This window comes from Malaclemys terrapin, chromosome 10 (genome assembly GCF_027887155.1).
Source record: "Malaclemys terrapin pileata isolate rMalTer1 chromosome 10, rMalTer1.hap1, whole genome shotgun sequence".
NCBI classification, from domain to species: domain Eukaryota; kingdom Metazoa; phylum Chordata; order Testudines; family Emydidae; genus Malaclemys; species Malaclemys terrapin.
This window is the reverse complement of record NC_071514.1, coordinates 8,628,250-8,652,010: the sequence shown is the minus strand read 5'-3', so window position 1 is coordinate 8,652,010 and position 23,761 is coordinate 8,628,250. Positions and strand designations below refer to the sequence as shown.

The 23,761-nt window shown below is 40.0% G+C and overlaps 1 protein-coding gene across 7 annotated transcripts in view; it reads left to right on the top strand.

Annotated features, from left to right (window-relative positions):
• MEF2A (myocyte enhancer factor 2A) overlaps positions 1-23,761 on the top strand; it is a 145,024-nt gene that overhangs the window by 1,836 nt on the left and 119,427 nt on the right. The gene's annotated exons all lie outside the window — the stretch shown is intronic.

The following is a 23,761-nucleotide window of genomic DNA, read 5'->3' as shown; positions in this document are numbered from 1 at the left end:
AATATTATAGGTGTTTCTTTTTGTAATGCACGACTTCAGAATTTCTTTAGTTACTAAATTGCACAATATCTGGTGGGATAAATATTTTAAAAATGCTGAACATTAAAATATTTGTCAAAATTACTGAACCCTAAATAGGGAAACTGATAGTGTTAAGAAAACAAAACATTATTGATATTTAGGGATTATATTAATTTTATACAGTTGGAGAAATAAGTGTCTTGTATTCAGGTCAGGGTTACTGGAAAGATTTATAAGTTAGGATTTAAGAGGAAAGCAGCATGCTGATCAGAGGGATAGAAGGAAGTGACTTATGGAAAGAATAAAAGAGACAAATATGCACTTGATTAAATGGAGATGAAGGTGAGGTGAAAAGGCATAAGTCCAACAATGGAGAAGAATAGTTTAGTATGAGGATGGGATGGAATTGGACATAACAAGGCAAAAATAGAGGGAAAATTTAATATAGAGAACAGTCCTGCACTGGCAGGGAGATAAAATAGATTATCCAGGTCATTTCTGACTTCTGTTATTCCATTTCTGACAAGAGTATTCACTAACTGTATAATTACAATAGAAGCATAGAAGTCTTTAATATAATCATGCTTTAGCTTTATTTCTCTGGATGCTTTAAATGTGTATTTAAATCTTCATGAATATTTACCCACCTGTTTATATATAATTTTTCATCCAAGAGTCTTAAAGTGCATACAAATATTAAACCTCACAGCTCTATAATCACACAATACCGTTTCCTATGCCTAGAAAGGAAAGGGTGAAATAAATTGATTCATTATGATTTAGGTTAGACATTAAAATGTCCTTACAGTTAGGAAGTTTAAACACTGGAGCAAATTATGTAGGGAGGTTGTGGAATCTCCATCATTGGAGGTTTTTAAGAACAGGTTAGACAAAGAGCCGTCGGGGATGGTCTAGTAATACAGCAGGGGACTGCTCTATATGACCTATCAAGGTCCCTTCCAGCCCTACTTTTCGATGATTCTGTGATGCTAATGAAGGCTTTAGGTGAAATGTTTCATAGGATTGACATGGCAGTACTAGGGCGTTGGCCATTTTGCAACTAATAGTTTTGAAGAAAATAATGTTTTATATTATAAGTCGCCAAATCAGTTTGTGACAGCACAAGTCTTAGAACTTGTTTAGAAACCTTATTTGAATGATGGTGCAGGCTTAGGTTACATCTATGTTTTGAGCTAGATGTGATTCCCAGCTTGTATAGATGTATCTGCGCTTGATCTGCTCAAGCTAGCACCTAAAAATAGCATTGTGTGTGCTCGGGCATGGGTGATCACTTAGGTTAGCAGCCCCAAGTACAATCCTGCCTCGCCCGCTGGGTATATACTTGGGCGGCTAGTCCGTGCCGCCCATGCCACTCTGGATATACTGCTATTTTTAGTTCCATTCTATATGCATCCGAAGAAGTGGGTTGTAGCCCACGAAAGCTTATGCTCTAATAAATTTGTTAGTCTCTAAGGTGCCACAAGTACTCCTGTTCTTCTTTTTGCTATTTTTAGGTGTTCGCTCAAGCTGAGCTAGCACCTTACATCTACCCGAGCTGGGAATATCACCTTTCCGCTCAAATGCAGACATATCCTTAGTCTTTCCATAGGATTTAACTTAAACCAGTTAGTGACAACCTCAGCGCTTTTACAGGTTTACTGTACCACAGTATCAGAGGGGTAGCCGTGTTAGTCAGAATCTGTAAAAAGCAACAGAGCCTTGAATCTGAAGAAGTGAGGTTCTTACCCACGAAAGCTTATGCTCCCAATACTTCTGTTAGTCTTAAATGTACCACAGTGTTAGTCAGGATTCCCGGGTAGTCCCACAACACATAGGGTAGTCCCACTACACACAGGGTGATGCTAACAACTTAAGTGGAGATTCCAAACCAATAATGCCATGTAAATCAGTGTAAACAGTGTCAGGAATCATGCCATACTACCTTGCCTTGTCCCAGTCATGCCATACATTATAAAACACATCTGGAGGGGCTGGGGAATGCGCTAACAATTGTAAGAATAGTTTAGTGTAATACTGTTTGTTGCATAACCATGTTAACTTAAACTATATTCCAGACTAGTTTATCTTTTTGCTTCTATAGACAGCGCCAGCCCATAATGGTCATGTGTGTGCTGTGCGGTATAGCTTGTGTGTTTCACCTGGGTGCTAAACATGCACCTTCATTAAAACTGAAAAACTGTACATAGTATGTGTCCATTTTATCAGGAAAACAAACTTGGTTTTTTGTTTGTTTTTTGAGAATATTTTAATTTCTTACAGAAACTGTACAATGTAAGACTTTAAAAAACAACAACAACTTTTGCTAGTAGTTGACAAGTCATCTATGGTTTTGTTGTTTTTTGTTTGGAAAGCACCTATCTCGTTTTGGGTGCTACAGAATAGTTCCAATATGTTAAAGCTCTTTAAAGAACCAGTTATCAACTGTGTTTAATAAATGGTGGTTCTGAGTTTCCTCAGGAGCATTCCTTGAAGAGGGGGCACAATGCTCAAATTTCCTTCTCACTCTTTTGTGCAGCGGTGGTGGTGGCAGAGGGAGGAAATGCAGCTTCTTTGTGTTGAGGTTACAGTGAAACTATAGCTGTTCCTGGGGGGAGGAAAAAGCACTTCTGGTGTGACTTACGTAGAATGACAGCCATATTGCATACGAACAAGTAGGCAAAATATACAACCAGCACATTTAAATAAAGTTTTTAATATGTAGGTTGTGACAGTGACAAAAGCAAGAGTATTCAAAGTTAAGGTTAATGCTCTGTACTTTGTTTTGTTTGGGGAAGTGGATGTACGTATGCACGTGTACAGATACAGTTGAATGATCTTTACAAAACAAATTGTTGACCTTTTGTTCCTACATATATTTATTAGTTGTTTTTTTTCTGAATGAAACAAATCGAGAGATAGAACAAAGTATATTAGAATCTACACTCATGCTGAGTAGTGGGAATTTTGCTGCATGCTGTTCAGATTAGGTACATTCAGTGGTTAGTTTGGCTTTGGTCAAATAATCAGAAAAAGTACACAAGGTTCTTCTCCATCTTCTTTCCTTTCCGGTTTTATAGTATATGTTAAATGGTACTGAAGGGGCTAATGGAATTACTAATTTAAGAACATAAAAATAGCCATTCAGGGTCAAACCAATGGTCCATCTAGCCCAATACCCCGTTTTCTGATGGTGACTGGTGCCAAATGCTCCAGAGAGAGAGAGAGAACAGGGAAATGTATTCAGTGATCCATACCCTGTCATCCAGAACCAGCTTCTAGCAGTGAGATGTTTAGGGACATCCAGAGCATGAGTTTGCATCCCTGACCATCTTGGCTAATAGCCATCAATTAACTTATCCTCCAGGAACTTATATATATATATTTTTTTTTTGAACCCTGTTATACTTTTGCCTTTTACAACATCCCCTGGCAATGAGTTCCACAGGTTGACTGTGTGTTACGTGAAAAAGTACTTCCTTTTGTTTGTTTTAAACCTGCTGCCTATTAATTTCATTAGGTGACCTCTGGTTCTTGAGTTATGTGAAGGGATAAATAACATTTCCTTATTCGCATCATTCGTGATTTTATAGACCTCTATCATATCCCTCCTTAGTTGTCTCTTTTCCAAGCTGACCAGTCCCAGACTTCTTAATCTCTCCTCAGATGGAAGCTGTTCTATTGCCTTAATCATTTTTGTTGCCTAACTCTGTACTTTTTCCAATTCTAATATATCTTTTTTGAGATGGGGCAACCAGAACTGCATTCAGTATTCAAAGTGTGGTTTTACCATGGATTTATATAGTGACATTATGATATTTTCTGTCTTATCTATCCCTTTCCAAATGGTACCTAACATTGTTTGCTTTTCTGCTGCACATTGAGTGGATGTTTTGAAAGAACTATCCACAGTGACTCCAAGATCTTTCTTGAGTGGTAACAGCTCATTTAGACTCCATTATTTTGTTATGTATAGTTGGGATTATGTTTGCTTTTATCAACATTCAAGTTCATCCATCATTTTGTTGCCCAGTCCCCCAGTTTTGTAAGATCCCTTTTTAACTCTTCACAGTCTGCTTTGAGCTTAACTATCTTGAGTAATTTTTCTATCATCTGGAAACTTTGCCATCTCACTGTTTGCCCCTTCCCCAGATAGTTTATTAATACGTTTAACACCAGTGGTCCCAGTACATATCCTTGGGAGATCCTGCTATTTACCTCTCTCTCCACTATGAAAACTGACCATTTTATCCTGTCGGTTGTTTCCTATCTTTTTACTTATTCGTGCAAGGGCCTTCCCTCTTATCACATGACTGCTCATTTTGCTTAAAGCCTTTGGTGAGGGACCTTGTCAGAGGATTTCTGAAAGTCTAGGTACTCTATATCCACTGGATCATACTTGCTCAGATTTTTTTTACCCCCTCAAAGAATCTTTAATAGATTGGAGAGGCATAATTTCCCTTTACAAAAGCTGTGTTGACTCTTCCCCAACATATCATGTTCATCTATGTGTCTGATAATTCTGTTCTTTACTATAGTTTCAACCAGTTTGCCTGGTAGTGAAGTTAGACTTACTGGCCTGTAATTGCCAAGATCACCTCTGGAGCATTTTTTTTAAAAATCAGCATCATATTAGCTATCTGCCAGTCCAGGGGTCGGCAATGTTCGGCACACGGCTCCCCAGGGTAAGCACCCTGGCGGGCCGGGCCAGTTTTATTTACCTGCTGACGCGGCAGGTTCGGCCGATCGCGGCCCCCACTGGCCGTGGTTCGCCGTCCCGGGCCAATGGGGGCGGCGAGAAGCCTCGGCCAGCACATCGCTCGCCCGCGCAGCTTCTCGCCGCCCCCATTGGCCCGGGACGGCGAACCGCGGCCAGTGGGGGCCGCGATCGGCCGAACCTGCCGCGTCAGCAGGTAAATATAACTGGCCCGGCCCGCCAGGGTGCTTACCCTGGGGAGCCGTGTGCCGAACGTTGTCGACCCCTGATCTATGCAGTTCTACTACTTGATTGCTCTCTAATAGGCATAACAAAAATATTGAAGTTTTCCATCACTTCCCTTTCAATTTGTTAAAATAGTTGAAGTCTTCCTATTTAAATGAGTCTCATGTTTCTCTGTTCAAAAACTTGTAAATATTCCAGTGAAATAGAAGTTCAAAAACTGACAGCCTACTAGGTGGGGCTATCCATGTGGGGGAGGAGGGTAGTGTGAAAAAAATCAGAATTTAGTATGTCTAACTTCAAAAGAAAAAAAAAAAAAACACCAACTATGTATTCCAGGTCCCACTACGCAGTTAAAACCACCTATGGTGGTGGTGGTGGGGGGGTTCCATTGTGCTGTGAGAGATATTCTCCCATCTCACCAGAGGCATTTGCTGGCAAATATGGGTATCAGTTTCTGCAGAATTTAGGCTGTAATATAAACTTTCTACCCCATATGAAAGCAAAGATAACTTCTGAGCCATTAACCAAATAGAACACCAGTTCATTGCTGTCCTCTCCACTTTGCAAACAAACAGCAGCAGCAAAGCTATTCATAGGTTTCCCAAAGAGAATACTGCAATTAATAAGAGTCTGGTCAGTTTCACTGTAGATCAGAACCATATGAACAGGAGTGTGTTAATAAAGTTTTGGTGAAGATGTAAGATGGCTGTTAGTTGTATGTACAGGTCTGTCGCATCTTAGGCGCATTTAACATTTGCGATTTCAGCTTTACGCGGTCGGCAAAAACAAAAAGAGAAAAATAACAATTTAAATACTGTTTCTGTAGTGTGGGTGATTCCGCCCGCCATTACACTCAATGTAATTTTGACTATACGCGATTTTCGCTTTAGGCGCTGACTGTGGAACGTAACCCTAGCGTAAGATGAGACAGACCTGTACCCTGGGAAAAGCACAACTAATAAGCCTCTTATGTCAAACTTGCCAATGCAGTTTCAAATTAAAAAAAAAAAAATGTGAACAGTTCAACTGGTCAAAACCAAGAATACACTTTCCCGTACATAATTCTTCAGAACCTAGAATATTTCTCTAACAAGGTTTCAAGTGCCTTTAAGTTTGAATTGAAAATGAAAGCATGCTGCTCTACAGTACTTAGGTTTTCCTACTATATTATCAACCTTTAACAAATACACATGAACAAAATAGGTATTTTTAGAGACTTATATTCTTGAACACAAAAGCATCAATGTGTTATTGAGAAGTTCCTTAGGACCCAAGAAATATCTTCCATTCAACTCACCTAAGAAGCAACATGAAAGAATGCATGTTAAAAGAAGAGATGTCGTCTCTGGCTTAACTGGAAAAATTCAAGATAGGAGCAATTATTTTTCTCAAAAACCATTGCAAGGGGACCAACCAGTAGCTCACTCTCATAAAAAATGGGAGTTATACATTACTTTATTTTCTACAGAATACATAGTAACTGGAGGAATAAGATTGCTACACTACACACTAGGAGTTTGTTATACAGTTATATCTGAACAGCCACTTAAAATACACTTAGGTTGCTTTCCCCAAATAACACTGGCAATAAGTAAGACAGTTCAGGAAGTTAGAGAATTAACTTTGGGAAAAGAGTGTATTGTTAAAAAACCAAGCAAGTTCCAAAAAACATCAAAGACCACATTTTAAAAAAAAACTTAAGGGAAAAAGTCTAAAATACGAGTAGGTGGTTTCAGCTATACCACAGAAGGGATTGACACCTTTGGAGGCTTAATACATTCTGCATAAATATGGGAAATATTTTAAGCACCATTTCAGTTTAAGTATACCTCAGCAGCATTTTAGCTAGCCTATTCAATTGTAAAAGTATAATTAGGCAGGCCAAAAAAGAATTTGAAGTGCTGCTACCAAAAACAAATATTAAAAAAAAAAAAAAATTAAGAACTTCAGAAGCAGAAAACCTGCCAAAAAATTAGTGGGGCCACAGGACAATCAAAGTGCTAAAGGAGCACTCAAGGAAGAAAAGGGCATTGCAGAAAATCTAAATGAATTCTTTGCATTGGTCTACACTGCTGAGGAGCTGAAGGAGTCTCCCACATCTGAGCCATTCTTTTTAGGGGACAAAAAAAATCTGAGGAACTGTCCCAAATTGAGATGTCAACAGAGGGTTATAAATTAAATTCAAGTAAATTAAACAGTAATGAACTACTAAATCAGTAATAAGGATCAAATGGGATTCACTCAAGAGTTCTGAAGGAACTCAAATATGAAACTGCAGAACTAATAACTGGTATGTAATCTATCACTTGAATCAACCTCTGTACCAAATGACTGGCATAGGGGTCGGCAACGTTCGGCACGCGGCTCCCCTGGCGGGCCGGGCCAGTTTTATTTACCTGCTGACGCGGCAGGTTTGGCTGATCGCGGCCCCCACTGGCCACGGTTCGCCGTCCCGGGCCAATGGGGGCGGTGAGAAGCAGTGCGGGTGAGCGATGTGCTGGTCGCGGCTTCTCGCCGCCCCCATTGGCCCGGGACGGCGAACCACGGCCAGTGGGGGCTGCGATCGGCCGAACCTGCCGCGTCAGCAGGTAAATAAAACTGGCCCGACCCGCCAGGGTGCTTACCCTGGCGAGCCGCGTGCCGAACGTTGCCGACCCCTGGCATAGATGCTTAGAGGGGAAGGAGAATGGGTGAAATCTCTGAGTTGGGGTATGGCTTGTAGGTGAAATCAGCTGTCACTGGATGTGGAGAAGGGGTATGGATGTAGTTGCAAACTGTTTTGGGGGCTTGATTTATTAGAATCTAAAGCTTCTGGATAGTGTGCAAGGCATATAATTTAAAAGGTTGCTATTAAATCATAATTTTCAATCTTGAGAGGTTGGTTCTCATTCTAACTAGTAAATGTGAAAGCTATTGATCTGAATAGCAGCAGTGAAATTACAAATGGAGGATTAGTATGTAGTGATGACCAAATTTCAGTGTATTTATTTATCTGACTCAGTATGCCAGAAGATGAAAGAAGTGGTGGGAAATGGTTCCATTACTTACAACTGAAGTAATGATAAAGTAATCCTCTTACGTTAGAATGTAAATATTGTCAAAAGTTAAGTAGCAATAGAAAGCATTTGTGCTCAGCTCAGATGTGCATAAATCAATGTATTTGGATTCTTCAAGATCAGATTTTCCATCAACTGAAACTATTGTATTGAAAGAATACTACATTGAGTGTGATCCTGCAAATGGGAAATCATTGAATCACTTTGCCATGGATATACTCCTCAAGACCTAAAGTTGCAGGTCTGTGTTATTATATGCTGCAAATGAATAAAAAGGAGGAAGATTAAAGGACAAACGAAAAGAATTATCTTGAACTAAAATCCGTTTTGGTTGGTCAAAAATGGGAAATGACCCAATGATTTCCATAAGCATATAGCTCTTCCTTAATGCTGTTGATTATATATGTATTAAAATATTGTGTTTAAGTGATTGAAGATGCTGGGTATAGTTTTCAAAAGCACCTAAGTGATTTAGGCTCCCAAGTGTTGCTGTTTCGTTTGAGAATGGGACGTCTAGTGCTTTTGAAAACTTTACTTCCTGTCTATAAGTGTAAAGTATGACAATGAAGTATGACGCTTGCTAAGGAAATGGAATAAAGCACGCTCTGGAAGTACAAAAATTCTTCCAGAGCTGCTATCAGCCTCAAGGTTAGCCGATTGAAAAATGCTCCAGCTTCCCAGCGATGCTTGATGGAACTTGTAGAGCTTGTCTACACAGTGTGGCATAGTGCTCAAGAGGGGTGTGAATTGTAAAGTGCTCTAACATGGTGAGCTTTGCCCCATATAGACCCTGCTGATATGCTTTAAAAGGTGTGTAGTTTGCATTAATGTTGTGCTATACCTTAGATTGTGTTTCTGTGTTTTAGGTCCAACTGCCATAATACTTTGAAATCTCCACAGAACACAAAATTGCTCACAACTGGCATAGGTTTTGTTTAGCCAGGGACACTACAAAGAGGCATTAAACTTACAAGAACAATTGAAGGAGGAATCAAAGGGATTCAGCACATTACAAGTAGCTGACCACTGTCAGACACCAGAAAAAAATCTGGCTTGATATAATTAACCATACAAGTCCAGTATTGAATAGTGGTTTGGAGACACTATAGTGCTCTTCCTTTACTTAGTTAATGTGCCTAGTCCAAAATGCAAATGTCAAAGGCTAAGTGCATAATAAATAGGAACAAAAAGTTCAAATGTGATTGGTTGAACATGTTGAATTTGCTCCTTCTTTTCTAGCATTTAAAATTGAGGAGCCAGATTTCTACTCTTAAATCTTCTTGTGAAGAAAGGTGTCACAATTAATTGGATCAAAATGGTGAAAAATCATGAAGTAAAATCACAAATATAGGGTGACTGGATTCATACTCCTATTACAACCAGTTCAGTGTTAACTGAGCTTGTTTTTGGTGTGTTTGTGTTGGTTAGGTTTAAATGTCATAACTGGAAGTGCTGGCAAAAGTGTTTAAATTGGTTGTGTATTGGCAGCTTTTTGTTGTCCACAACATATCTATTTATTTATGAGAATGTGTTTAAAGTGAATTAAATAGTAGATGTATTTAATTACATTAAATATACATGCTTCCCCCAGGAGAGAATCTGTTAGCAGTTTTTGTGCCCTGTGTTATGTCTCTGTCACAGGCTGGCAGTTCCTTTAAGGAGAATCAGGCTCAGCCTGGCCTATAATGGATCAGCTACCCTCCCCAGTTGACTTTCGTTATCTAGGGATCAAATTACTTAGGTCAGTTATCAGACCCACTTGGGAAGAAGTCAGGTGACTTCCGTAAAGGACTGGTAGTGCTCAGTTGGTGAGGGGTGTTGCCTTCTGTGATTCTCCCTGAAGGAAAAGGATGTCAGGAGAGAAGGAAGCTCCTGTGGTAGATCCTGGACAGGACCAAACCCCAGGCAGATGGCCTGGAGGTAGACTGGGAATAAGAATCCAGCCTGTACGGCGGGAGGGGGGAAAGAATCCAGAGAGGAACCCCTCAGGGTCAGTGCTTGGGTTGGAGTGTGGCCTCCAGGGAGAAAGTCTGGAGGGCCAAGCACTCTACAAGAGAGTAGGGTGGAAGGGTAGCCTAAGTAGGGCAAAAGACCCTTCCATTTTATGTTTCCTTTGGGACTATTGTTTGAATTCATTATCAGTGCCCTGCTTAGGGTTGCTGGGGAGAGATGGTGGCCCATAAGGAGCAACTGTGGAAGGCCATCCTGCTACAGTCTGCAGTGTCCATATTGAGAATTTCCCCTCACCTATGTAGTTCTTGCACCATAGTAGTTCAGTGGCTTATAATGGCTGCTTCCTACAACCTGCTACATTCCCCACATCAGAATGCCAAGTTTATCACTGTAATATGTAGTTTTGGAGCTGGGAGCAGGGATTTTATTTTATGCACTTGCAAAAAGGAATAAAATTATTCTTTGTATCAAACAGCCAAAATGCCTGATATCTGTCTAGCCATGCAGGATCTTCTTAAATCCTGAGAAACAGCTATTGCTATTAATAGTATGTCCCAAAAATCTTAAGGTTTTAAACTTTCCCCAGCAAAATCAGTAAGATTCATACCCATTTTCTTCAGGTTTTTTGTTTTCGCCCTTAGTTTATTATTCAACTTTCTGTAGCTGCTTCTCATAATTTATTGGCCAGTTCAAACTTTAAAATGTTATCTCCTTGCCTTTTGATTACTTGTATATATTGGTTACTACGTATTTTTCTATGGAAACACTTCAGTGTGCCTGCAGATGTTGGCTTGTTCTCATGTGATGCTTTTTTAGCAATTTTAACTTGCTTTTCTTCATCTGTCTCTCTGAGAAGATTATCGTATAAACTACAAGAACACATTTTGCACAGCAAATTGACTTTTGTGGACTAAGGAATAATCTTTGCATCTGCATTTCCCTGAAGACTTCCTGTGTCTCCTTTTATGGTCTCCAGTATTGCATTCATGAAGATAACATCCAGTAGCCAATCCTTGAAGACTTACAGTGGCTCTTGATGCATTGTCTTATTAATACCAAGGTTTGAATGACTAATTTTCTTAGTGATTTTTGAGGAAGCAAAGCTGTTAATGAATAGGTTCTCCTCAATACTTTCTTCTTGATTTGGTTTTGTAGGCTATTCAGTTTTTCCTAGTTCTGTAATTCTGGAGTCGCTGTCTGAACTATAAAACTATCTTGCTGCCAGTTGAAGAATCTTCTAAATTTATGATCTCAGTGGCCTTTTTGGGATGTTGAGGTCACATTTCTCTCTTGTCCTTACTCCACTGTTTTTAATTCTTAATGGTCTCTTCTGCTTGATCTTAAACCAATTATGCCAGTGAAGTCTCTTAAACTATTATCTTAATCTGATCTGTTAGTAGATATTGGAGCATTACCTCTAGAAGAGAAATTCTGTGTTTCATACAAAGAATACTCTGAACATATCAAGCATTTAATTACAAGAATAATTATTTCTGTATTTTACAGCATTCAAGGCAATATTCTCCTGTTATACCTTGCTAAAATATAAGGGCGAAAGTGAGAAGATGCTATAAACTAGACTCAAGATTCTACTTTATTAAATGTAACATACATTTTTATTCATCCTTTTCCTTTTGAGTGGTACGAAAAGCAACTTTCTTGCCCAATAGTTTATCATACATCATAGAAACCTACAGAAAAAGGACTTTCTAATTTTCAGAGAGAATTAGAGTATACTTCACCAGATTGGCATACACATTCTTTGGTGAAAGAGTCTCTATAATCTCTTTGTATGAAGCAAGCAGCCACTTGGTAAAATGTTTACATGTTCAGTAGACATTATACATTGGATCTATGGTCATAGGCTGCTACTGTTCTCTGAGAGAAGGTGCTGTCCATTGTAGTACCTCAACAAATAAAAATGCTTGTTATAGTTCAGGAAGTATTAATTGGTTGGAATTTGGGAAGAAGTTAATCTCCCCTCACATTTTTAGTAATAAACTAGTGTTTATTTATGTGAAGTTACCTTTTAGAAAGAGATGAGGAAATCTCAAATGCATTTACTGTTCAGAAAAAAACATTATATTGCTCAATCTTACTTCTGAGCTCAATTTTCCTACAGAATAATGTTAGGATGGAGGATAGATAGAAACTATGTGATAAATTGTACAGAGGTATGCGTATCCTTATAGTCTTCTGGGGCTTATTTTTGTTGTTTGAAAAATAGAATCCAGGAAAACTCAGGTTTTTTTTTTTTTTTTTACTGATCTATAACTTTCTAGGAATTAAATCTTTGAAGATGAATAACTCTACTTAACATCTTTCCATAGCTGCAGCTTTCTCTCATACTTAGTAAATTCCTCCTGTAGCTTGTCTTTGGAAATTGGTTGGCCGCCAAGAGAGTTCTTTATTATTGTGTTGAGAAGTTCAGCCTCAGTCTTACAACTATTTCCCTCTCTCATACTAATCGATTTCTTTACGTTTGTGTATATAGTGTTACTGATGTACTTTAAAATCTAATGATGTTATATAGCTATTAATGCTGTGTTTTTAATTCAAATAAGTTGTCTTAAATCTGCATTGCACATTAAGAAATAGATTAATTTGTTCTCTTAAAGCTTAAGGATGCCACTATAGAATCTCTTAAATTAATTATGAACTGTGTCTTTGTAACATACAGCAGCTACTTTTTGAGTAGTAGAGAGGTTCAAAATGGCTTTTAGAATGGCTTACGTATGTGAAGTGGAGGACATATGACTCCTAAAAGCCTGTTTCACACAGAGGAAACTGTAACATGTCTAGCTGATTTGCCAGCGTGCATTTTGGCAAGACAATCGGGAAGAAGCTTCCAAAAGCATTTACAAAGCTTTGAAGTCTTTTAGGTAGAAGAAGGAATTGGCAGTTGACTCTCTCCATTTGCTTCTTTGCAGACATTGCAATCAAAATACTGACTTGATTGTCTTTCTGTTGTTTGTAGTAAACATAAGATAAATGATTTCTGCAGTAAATAGTAGGGCTTTAATTCAAAACAAACAAAACCCGAAAGTATTTGAAGATAAAACGTTACAACCCCTAATCCTTACAGCAGTCATTGAACCTAGGAAAGTATTATTTCATAACTTGGACTTTGAAGCTGACACAAAATTAATGTCTAGACTAAGATTGCATGAATAAATAGCAGTCACAGCTAAACTTGTGAGCTCGTGTTTCTAGTCCTGTACTTGAACCACTGGTCTAGTGGTCCTTCAAAGTTTAGGTCATGACCCAGTACGTGTCGCGGAATGCAAGGCACTGAGTTGCCTTACTCAGCACCCAGGGACTCTGGCGGCCAGCCAGTAAAAACTAGTAGTCCTTACCTGTTATGACACCACATTGTGCCCCGGGAGTGGCCAGCAGCAAGTCTGGCTCATAGCCAGGGGAGCCACGGTGCTCTGTGCGCTGCCCGAGCACCGACTCTGCACTCCCATTGGCTGGTTCCTGGCCAATGGTAGTTGGGAGGGGAGGTTGGTGCCTGCGGGTGAGAGGCGTGGAGCTGCTTGCATACCTCTGCCTAGGAGCCGGACCTGCTGCTGGCCACTTCCAGGGCGCAGCACGGTCCACGGTCACTGGACAGGTGGGAAGCCTGCCTCTGCGCTGCTGACCGGGAGCTGCCAGAGGTAAGCCTTCACCCCAACCCCGCGTCCCAATCCCCTGCCCAGCCCTGAGCCTACCCCAAACCCAGAGGCCCTTCTTGCATCCCAACCCCTTCTTCCCTGGCCCCACCCCAGAGTTTGCACCCCCAGCCCAGAGTACTGACCCTCTCCCAGACCCCAATCCCCTTCCGCACCCCTGCCCCAGCCCAGAGTCCCCTCCCACACTCTGAATCCCTCATTCCTGGCCCCAGCCCTCCCCCCCCCCCCCACCCCAACCCTCTGCCCCATTCCTGAGCCCTCTCCCACACCCCAAACCCCTCATCCCCAACTCCGTTGGGTCACGGGCATCGACAATTTTCTTCAACTGGGTTGCCAGAAAAAAAGTTTGAAAATCACTGCATTAGACAACAATGCATTTTATACGTCAGGCTCAGTTTGTAAGCAACTGTATTTGCATTGCTGCTTTTTCTGTCAGTTAAAAGAATCTAGACAAAAATAGTTTGCTTATTTTACTTCACAGAAAAAATTAGAGGTTACTTGCCAACATCAATGTGTTAGAAGGGGTTTATTTGTACCTATCCATTGTATTTGGCGTTATTTTCAAGTGATTCAAAGCTTCATTTGCAGAAAATATGAAATTAAGAAATCAATAATAAATACTGAATCTTCTGAAATCAAGTTAGAGTACAGCTTTCCATTATGGAATAAAATGGAAATTTCCAATACACCTCTACCCCGATATAACACGAATTCGGATATAGCGCAGTAAAGCAGTGCTCCGGGGGGGGGGCGGCCTGCGCACTCTGGCGGATCAAAGCAGGTTCGATATAACGCGGTTTCACCTATAACGGGGTAAGATTTTTTGGCTCCCAAGGACAGCGTTATATTGGGGTAGAGGTGTAGTTATTTCTTCTGGTAGTTGTGTAGCATTTACAAATGTGATGCTTCAAAAGAGATTAAAGATTAAAATGCAGTATTTATATATGTAGGGCTTTGCGTTGCCTATAGAAAAGCATCCAGGCATCAAATTATAATTTTAGATTTTTAAATCACCATTTAAAATAATCCCTTCCCCGGCTTCTGTACTGTTTTGTGACACTTTATAAACTTCTGCTCACTTGTCAAGAATAGCTATTGTGTATCCTCTTCTGCTCTGGAAAGTGAGTAGTAAGGAACAGTGTTTAAACGCTATTCATGTGAAATCTTCTTCTAAGCTCTTGCCTACACTAGGGAGACTCTAAATATTTAATCACAGTAACCAATGACAGTTGGAGCCCTGGGCCTGGTTTGTACATCAAAGTTTTGACATAGCTATGTCCGTTAGGAGTATGAAAACAATTACGTTCCTAACCAATTCAACTATGCTGGTGAAAACCCTAGTTGCACTGGCCAAGTACTTTTGCCTGTGTAGCTTATTTCGTTCCCAGAACTGGTATAAACTATACTGGCAATGGACTTATTTAAAATCTGTATAGTTTATCTATACTGGGAATCCTTTCTAGTGTAGACAAAGCCCTAGTATCAACTAAACTACTTCCGAGTGGGTTTAGATCATTGCTTCTCAAAGCCAGTCCGCCGCTTGTTCAGGGAAAACCCCTGGCAGTCCGGGCCGGTTTGTTTACCTGCCGATCGCGGCTCCCACTGGCTGCGGTTCGCCGCTCCAGGCCAATGGGGGCTGCGGGAAGTGGCGCTGGCTGAGGGATATGCTGGCCGCCCTTCCCGCAGCCCCCATTGGCCTGGAGCGGCAAACCGCGGCCAGTGGGAGCCACGATCAGCCGAACTGGCGCATGGGGCAGGTAAACAAACGGGCCCGGACTGCTAGGGGCTTTCCCTGGATAAGTGGTGGACCGGCTTTGAGAAGCACTGGTTTAGATAACATGAAACTTAAAATACTGGTGGCCAGAATCCAGCTTCCATAGGGTTTTCAACATTGCTAATGTTGGTGATGCTGAACTGGTGATGACAACAGTGAGAAATTTCTCAAAAATTTACTCAGATGTTCACCAGGCCTCACGGAATGGAACTTGAAAAAATTGCTAAATCATACTGCTTCATCTAGTTCTGGAACCTGATTCAGTTGCAGTTTAAAGCCTAATGGCTAACTTCTATTTTAAGACCAGTTTAGATGAGGCCAAACTTTCATCTGAAGTCAGTGCATATCTTTATAAAAGTTTAACCCTCAATTTAAACTTCCTTTTCCCTACTCCATGGACAGTGCTTACTCTGAGATTTTTGTGAAATTGTCTCACGATTGCAACAGCAATGGTATAATGGTAACACTGGAATAGTGTAGATTAAACACTGGCATTCTTACTACTATACCCTATGCTCCATTCAGATGATAGTGGTTTAAAATGCCATCGGTTGCCAGCACCACCTTTTATGCTAGCACTCCTCCATTTATAGCAGCTAGCAGTGTTGCACTGGTGTTAGTGACAGGGAGAAAGTTATGACAATGTGTGTGCTGTAGAAAAGGCCTACTTTGTACAGTATAGATAGCAATGTTCTAACATGCTTGCCTTGAGCAGTGCGGAGATTTTTCTTAAAAATGTGCTAACCAAACCAGGCTGTCGGCTTCCTTCCTCTTCAAGGTAGTTTGTAGTATCTTTTTTTTTTTTTTTTTTTTTTATAATATACTTATTAGTCATAGGGTCTCTGTTCATGCTGGTCAGGAAACTGTGCTAGAACCTTCCTAGAAACAAATGTTAAATTGTGCTTGTAGTTCTGTTCCCACTGTGCTTAGAGCTTTAATTGCTGGATTTGGAAGCGTCTTTTCTTGTGTCTTTCCCATGTATCTTATCTCTGTGCTTGTTTGGAGTTCAGTTAGCATTTCATTAGAGTTGTAACACAACTTGGTAGCTTGGTTAAAACACTAGTCCTGGTTAAATGGGTGATACCAAGCTGTTTGCCTAGTTGTTGTCTGTATAAAAAGTCTCTAACAACACTCTTCCACAAAGCTATATTGCAATTACATATCCTCCTGTTGGAGGGCTACAAGAAACATCCAGTCCACTTGATGCCACTCTTAGAGCTGCTGAACTCAGCTGAAAATCTGGAGTCTTTGCAACATATCTGTACCTCCACCGTATCACTTAAGTTCCAAAGTGCATCAGCAATTTGCGACTCAGCCCCTGAATCCCAACATCCAGCACCGGTGTGAGGACCTCTGCCTCCGTGGGGAGTTCCTTCATAGTTGAGTACAGTGTCTGAAACTAAGTCAGCTCCCTTCAGTTGTTGCTTTGAGACAGGCAGGAGTATTGTTCCAAGAGTGATTTACAGGTACCAGTCTTCCTCATTTGGGACTGTCTATCCTCCTTAACGAACGCTCTCCGGACTACAGAGTAGAACTGAAGGAAATCATGACAGAGGGATAGTTCAAAGCCATTCACTCTCTTCAGGCAGAAGTGGTGCCTCAGATATAACAGCTGGATCGGTTGCTTTAGTTGTGCCAATGAAATGCTTTTCCTGGCTGTACTCTTCAGGCACTTCAAAGGAGCTGCGAGTCACTATAGAGGACCTACCATGGGAGGGGCCAGAAAGCTTCAGCATCAAGACAGATGATGCCCATCGCTCTCTAGGGTTACATTTTGTTCCTTAGGGCTTTGCACTTCAGCTACCAGATGAACACTCTTCAGGTCCCAAGGCCAGTCGTGCCAAAAGCCACAGCAGAGACCATATTGCTCTACTGAACCTGTTAAAAAACCCTAGTTTTCCTATAGAAAAAGCTTCTCTTCTGTTTACTCTGCATACCCACCAATAAGCAGCAGATTTGACGGATTATGGACCCCGACTCCCTTGTGTGTGTGTGTGTGTGTTCTCCCTTCCTCTCCTGCCCCTTGGGGGGTATCATGAGACCTATTGTATGCCTTCTGTCTAGTTCCTCTGATCCCCAGAGTAATGATAATGAAGATCAGATGAGATGCAGCCACAGTTATCCTCATAGTGCCCTCTTGGGTGAGACATTTCTGGTTCATAGACGGGTTATGCCAGTCTGAGACACTTTTTGGATCCTTCTCCTGATCATCCCAGACCTTCTCTCTCCCAGCCAAGGACACCCGAACCCCAAGTCCCTGCACCAGGTGGATCATATTGTTGCAGACTAGTGACTTTCCCCTCTTGTGGGTAGTGAAGCCCATTCTACTATATGTGAAGTGGCTTCATCCACTTATTTTAAGAACACTTTATTCAAGAAACCTGCTGAGCTATTATAAGGAGCTCTGTTGGTACATTTTCAAAACATTACGTACTGGACCTGGAATCTAGGTTAGATGCCAAGTTCATGAGTGGCTCGACAATATATTTAGCTAGGACTTCTCAGACCCTCCTCCTTTCAGGTCTGGGAATTGCTTGCTGGTCACCACCAGTGGGCTACACATGGACAATACAAAAGTATTGGAGGGGTAACCGTGTTAGTCTGTATCCACAAAAACAATGAGGAGTCTGGTGGCAACTTAAATACTAATGGATTTATTTGGGCATACGCTTTTGTGGGTAAGAAACCCACTTTTTCAGATCCATGTAGTCAATACAGTAGAAAAAACGCAAACAAAAACCAAAACCTCAAACAACACCAGACTTGGAGATGCTTTGTGTGGATCCCATGACCATTCCTCTTTCTCTGCTACTTCAGAGTCCTCCAATACATATGGGGTTCCTGAATTTGCGAGAGATCCTGAATAGTGGATGGGCCTGCACTTCCTCTTAGGGTCTGAGATGAAAGGGCGCAAGGACATGTGGAACACATGTGCAGCCCCAACACACACTGCGGGCTAAAAGACTTCAAACATACGTACGTGGAACCATGTGTGCTATTAGTGGGATCCATGTGGACAAAGCACCTTTTGGGTTTTGTCCAATTTTAAGTTTCATGGGTGGTTAGGAAACACACCTTGCTTAATTATAGTAGCTAAATGAGACACAATTCTTTCTTTTTAATGGATAGTAACTCTTAATAAATGTTATCAAAGCCATCTGTCTTAGCTCAGTTCCTCAAAAAACTTGCAAGCATAACACGTAAGCTACTTTAGTTATGACTTTAAATTCAATAGCGAGACCTATGTAGCTGGCAGTGCACCTGCATCTTTAAGAGGGTATGTCTGATCACATGCTCTCGTGTGGTTTAAAGTTGTGAATTCCTGTTTTAGCTTTTGTTCTTATCTTCATCAGAAGAGTACTGAAAAACTATTTGAGGTATTCCTGTAAAAGAAATGATAATCTACAGCCCACTCTGCACCTAGCACTTTTTTAACTATGTTCCTTTGTTTAAGCATATTGTAGGTATCTTCTGTATTACTTACAACAATTTTCTGCTTTAAAATGCATGATTATAAAACAGGTGAAAAGTAACCATGACAACTCTTTATATTTAGATTATCACAAATTTTACAATTGCCAGTAAACCTAAAAAGTAAACAAATTCCAACTTTTCTTTGCATATTTAATTTATTTGTTGCCTAAAATTTAGTTCAACACCTCAACTTCCATTTAATTTATACTCCATATAATAATTTCAGTTCCAAAACCTGGCCCTATTAGCTCTTCCAGAAATAACCTTGGTAGTCTTCTGATAATACTGAGTAGATGGGTGTTGGGTTAAAATTGGGGAACTGGATCACAAATCCACCATTTTAGGCTTAATCAATTTTTGCCTTTATTTCAGTTATCGTGTCTGAACATATATTTATGCCAGACAAATAACAGACAAGATGCAATTGATAGGGACCCAAGTTACCACATTCTGGGGCCCTGGGAAATTTTTGTATACTACTTCATGGTCTGTTGATCTCCTGGTCTGATCCTTCAGTCTTGTACTTCAGTTTCTGGTTTGGTGTCTCTGATTTGGGCTCTGTTCACTTATAGAAATATATAAAAGTCATACTACAAATTACTTAATCTTTATCCAATTGGCTTTTAACACATCAATCCTTTTGGTGTCAGGTAATACATATATTATGCATGTGCAAGTTTCAGTTACCCAACTTTTGCATTTTTCCTGCTGGTTTTGCAGCTTTTGGGTCATGTTATTCTGTGTCACCCTGTTCCTGAGCCTTCCCAAAAAAGATTTTTGTTTTTTATATATTATTACATGTTTGTGTACCTCTTACTTACATCTTCCAACACGACGTATAACCTGTTTTGCCAGCAATAGTGTTATTTTAAACAATTTGGCAATTTTATATACAAGACAAATTGGCAAAAACACACTCAGGTTAGGCAAGGTCTTGGCCTAAGTGCCACTTTGTGTATACTCCATTATCCATAATCATAGATCATTAAAATATAACTAATAAAGCTTTTAATCTTACCATGTATCAATCCTTTTTTTATATTTCAGTATCTTATTCAATGTATATTATCCTCCCACTTAATCTATTTGTGGGGGGGAGTTATGGAAAACACGAGTCTTTAATGTCAACATTTCTTATCTTCTTTAAACATGGGTTTACAAATGCCTTTTTCATTCAAAGTCCAGTTTTGTTTGTGAATCATTGTAAAAAAATCTTCATTAGGAATTTTTCTATGTTGCGATTTGAGGTGTGTTTCAGTTTTAGGGCCTTGATATTTAGTTGCTTTTAATGTACCCCAACATGGGAATCAGCATGCAGCCTTCTTGTCTGTGAGTAGCAGCCTAGGATTGAACGTCTTGTGCTGTGTGTGTGTGTCTATATAAAAAAAATAAAGTGGCAGTCTACCTGTTACGAGGTGGGGACATTCCGAAAGTCGCTTTCCTTATTATACTTCCATTCTATATATAAAGAAAATATTGTCCATTGGAACATTTTGTGTATACAAGCCTACTGTAATCATTTTCGGATTTGGTTGGTAGTGCAGTGCACACCCTGGAAGTCCATTACAGTAGGTACGGCCCAGTGTGATGGAGGGTATCTCAAGTTTGCTTTAAGACTCTTCTGGGCTGTCCCAGAGACCAAAACAGTCCCTGATGTAACTTAGAACAGCAGCTGTAAGTTGCAGTAGCCTCCCTTGTGCTGACTATATATTCAGGTCAGAATGCATGTAGTGAAACAGGTGATTCTTCCCTGTTTCTTGAAGGCTGATTATGACTCCCATATGCTGCTGGAGCGGGAGGCGGAATCCTTTCCAGAGATGGGACAACGTAGGCAACAGTCAAAGATTTAGATAACAGTGAACAATAATAGTCCCTTCATGTAAGGTTTGGGGTTGTGTTTTGGGTTTTTTTGCCAGTCTGCCGCCTCACTCAACATGTGGTTTGTGTGATGTTCTGATGGAGGCAACTTTTTAGTATTTATCCTTCAGTGTTTGGCCCCAGATATTATACCACTGCAATTCTTTATACTGCCTCACTATAAAACACCATCCAGATTCTACAGTAAATATGGTATTCCTCTTCACCTAAGCCTCATTTCAGTACACAACCCTGACTCATTAACAACCAGTTTGCATACTGAATGAGGCAGTGGTCTGGTAGGGGAAAAATGGAATGTGATATGCAAATGTTCATTAAGAATCAATAAAATGTTTCATTGACTACTTCTGGAATAGTGTTCAAGTTACATGTAAAAAGACCTACTTTGTAGTAATCCTATTACAGTGATGTTGTAGCCATATTGGTCATAGGATATTAGAGAGAGAAGGTGGGTGAGGCAATATCTTTTATTGAACCAACTTTTGCTGGTGAAAGACGAGCAGAAAGAGAGCTCTGTGTGGCTCAAAAGCCTGTTTCTCTCTCCAACAGAAGTTGGTCCAATAAAAGATATTGCCTTATACACCTTGTTTCTGTAATAACTCTATGTATTTTCCCATATAGCTTGTGACAGAGAGGCCTAAAATGCCCCATGCCCCAGAAAATTGAGGACTTTTTATATTATATTGTTGCTACTTTGAAAGACTAGCAGGCTGAACAGAGTGTACGCTTTATTTTCGCCTCGGCTGTCTTCCTTTCCCTACTTTGTTTGCTACGTAAATATTTCTGGCTGCATTAATTTGGGATTCAAAATGGATGATGATCCACTTAGTTGCCCTTCTCTCATGTTGATGCTGGAGTTTTGTAACAGAACTGCTTCTCGGGGCTTTACAGTTATCCTTAAAGGAAGAGGGAGCTGGAAAGTCTTGTCAACTGAGCTTGAAAAAGGCACTGTGTGTGTATACTTAACCTGTTTTAAATTGCTTCATTTGCACTTTATTCATGAGAACAATAAGGCAAGCACAGATAAAACTACAGATTTTTGCATCCTGAACTGGCTACAGAACTGAATTTTATCATTTCTCCTTACTACCACACTGGGCATATTGTGTACTGAAAGTGTATATTCCAAAATTTGATACATATTCAGACTTCCAAAACTGCTGGAAAACACTATTTTTATCACACCATCTGCTCTTACTATATATGTAGATATAATATATAAAATCAAGCATCTAGGTGCAGTTACATCTATGTAATTCTTATTTAATCTAAGTCTCAGTTCTGTTAGGGTTGTACAGGTGTTACATTTTCACACACAGTCTAAAATTAGTATTGAAGTATTGTTGATAAAGTCTAATGGCAAGTGTCAAAGTTGATGGCTATTGAAAAACCATTCATAACATCTAGAGTTATCAAGCATTTCCTTTTTAATCAGCCAGAAATGTTACAAATGACTGCTGGAAATATTTAAATGTTTATCAGTTGGCATCTCATGGTGGTAATGTGCTTTGTCCATTTGCATAATTTTTCATTTTAGTTAATGTTAAATATTGACAATGTCGAAGCTAAATTTTACTGGAGTGAACTATTTTAATTTGTATTGGATCAGATGGCATGAAAAATCTGGCATTTCTACCGAGGCGATATCAGTTGTTTGGCACACTTGAATTTTATCTTGAAAAACCTAGCATGCTGTGCATTGAAAGCTTTTCACCCCCCAAAGTCACTGTACTGCTTCAGTTACTTTGGATCAGACTAGCTTCCTTGCCAACTATTGACAGTATTTTCCCTTTGCAAAAAGAAGAATCCATTAGTTTATAAAATTATTTGCCTTTTAAAGTGACAATAAGGTTTTGGATGGGGTTGAGTGCCATGCATTGCAATCTTCTGATGCATTGTTTTCTGTATTTTAATGCAGTTTATAGCAGATCAAAATCTAAGACTTTCCTCACAGCGTTTGTCAAGATGGATAAGTTTTGAAATGATCAAAATACTAACATAAAAGTTTTATTGCTCAACAAATAGTGATTATTCAGGTTGTAACTGGTCAGGTTGTTCCGGACAAAATATGGAACAAATTATTGTTCAGTTGGGTGCTCTGCATTTGTGACAGTTGTGTTGTATAGAGACGTGCAGAGTTGAATCTCAGTTCTTGAAATAGGGTGGGGAAATCTTTGGTTGTTTTTTTTAAAAGGCCTGGTTCCTGTGTTCTTGTGCCAGAAACAACCAACCACCAGTAAGAACAGCAGCAAAAAAATCTTGAGCACAGGCTACATATGTATCTGCAAGTACAAATATGACCTAGGTTTATGACGCCATAACATTATTTTTAAAACCTCATCAAATTAATAATAATAGGATTTTACTATTTGATTGCTCCCTGACTGTTTGGCTTAAAAAAATCCACAACTTTTAAACTAAATCAAGTTATTAAGCATCCTAAAATAATAAAAATAGTAAGCATCTTTATGGTTTTCCTATAAATTTATTCTCAAAGCACTGCAGCATTCATGTTACAATCCATGTTCTTTTTGAATTAAAAGTCAGTCACAACACTGCTCCACTCTCTTCAGTGCTTAAAGTGTGCTGAATTGTGGACATGGGTAATAGAACTATTAAAAAATGAGCCAGGTTGTTAGGGGGTGGCTGCAGAAAGATCCCAGCAGTTCAGGCTGGCTATATTCCCCCTTCCAGCCAGTGAATGACAAAATGTCTCCTCTGCTGCTTATCTGCCCCCTCTTCCATCCTGCTGCACCTGGCCTGGGAAAAGGGACAGGGGACCCTGTTGCAGCCTCCCCAGACCTGGGAGACAGATGCGAAGAACGTTAGGAGTAACAATAAGGCTGGAGGGGGTGAAATTGTTTGCGGGGATAGGATTGGTTTGAGGCTTCCGGGACAGAATTAATTGCTGGGCAGGGGAATAGGCAGATATGGGAGTGATAGACCCTCCCACTTTTTAGACCTCTTTAAGCACTGACTTTCTTTGGTGTAATAT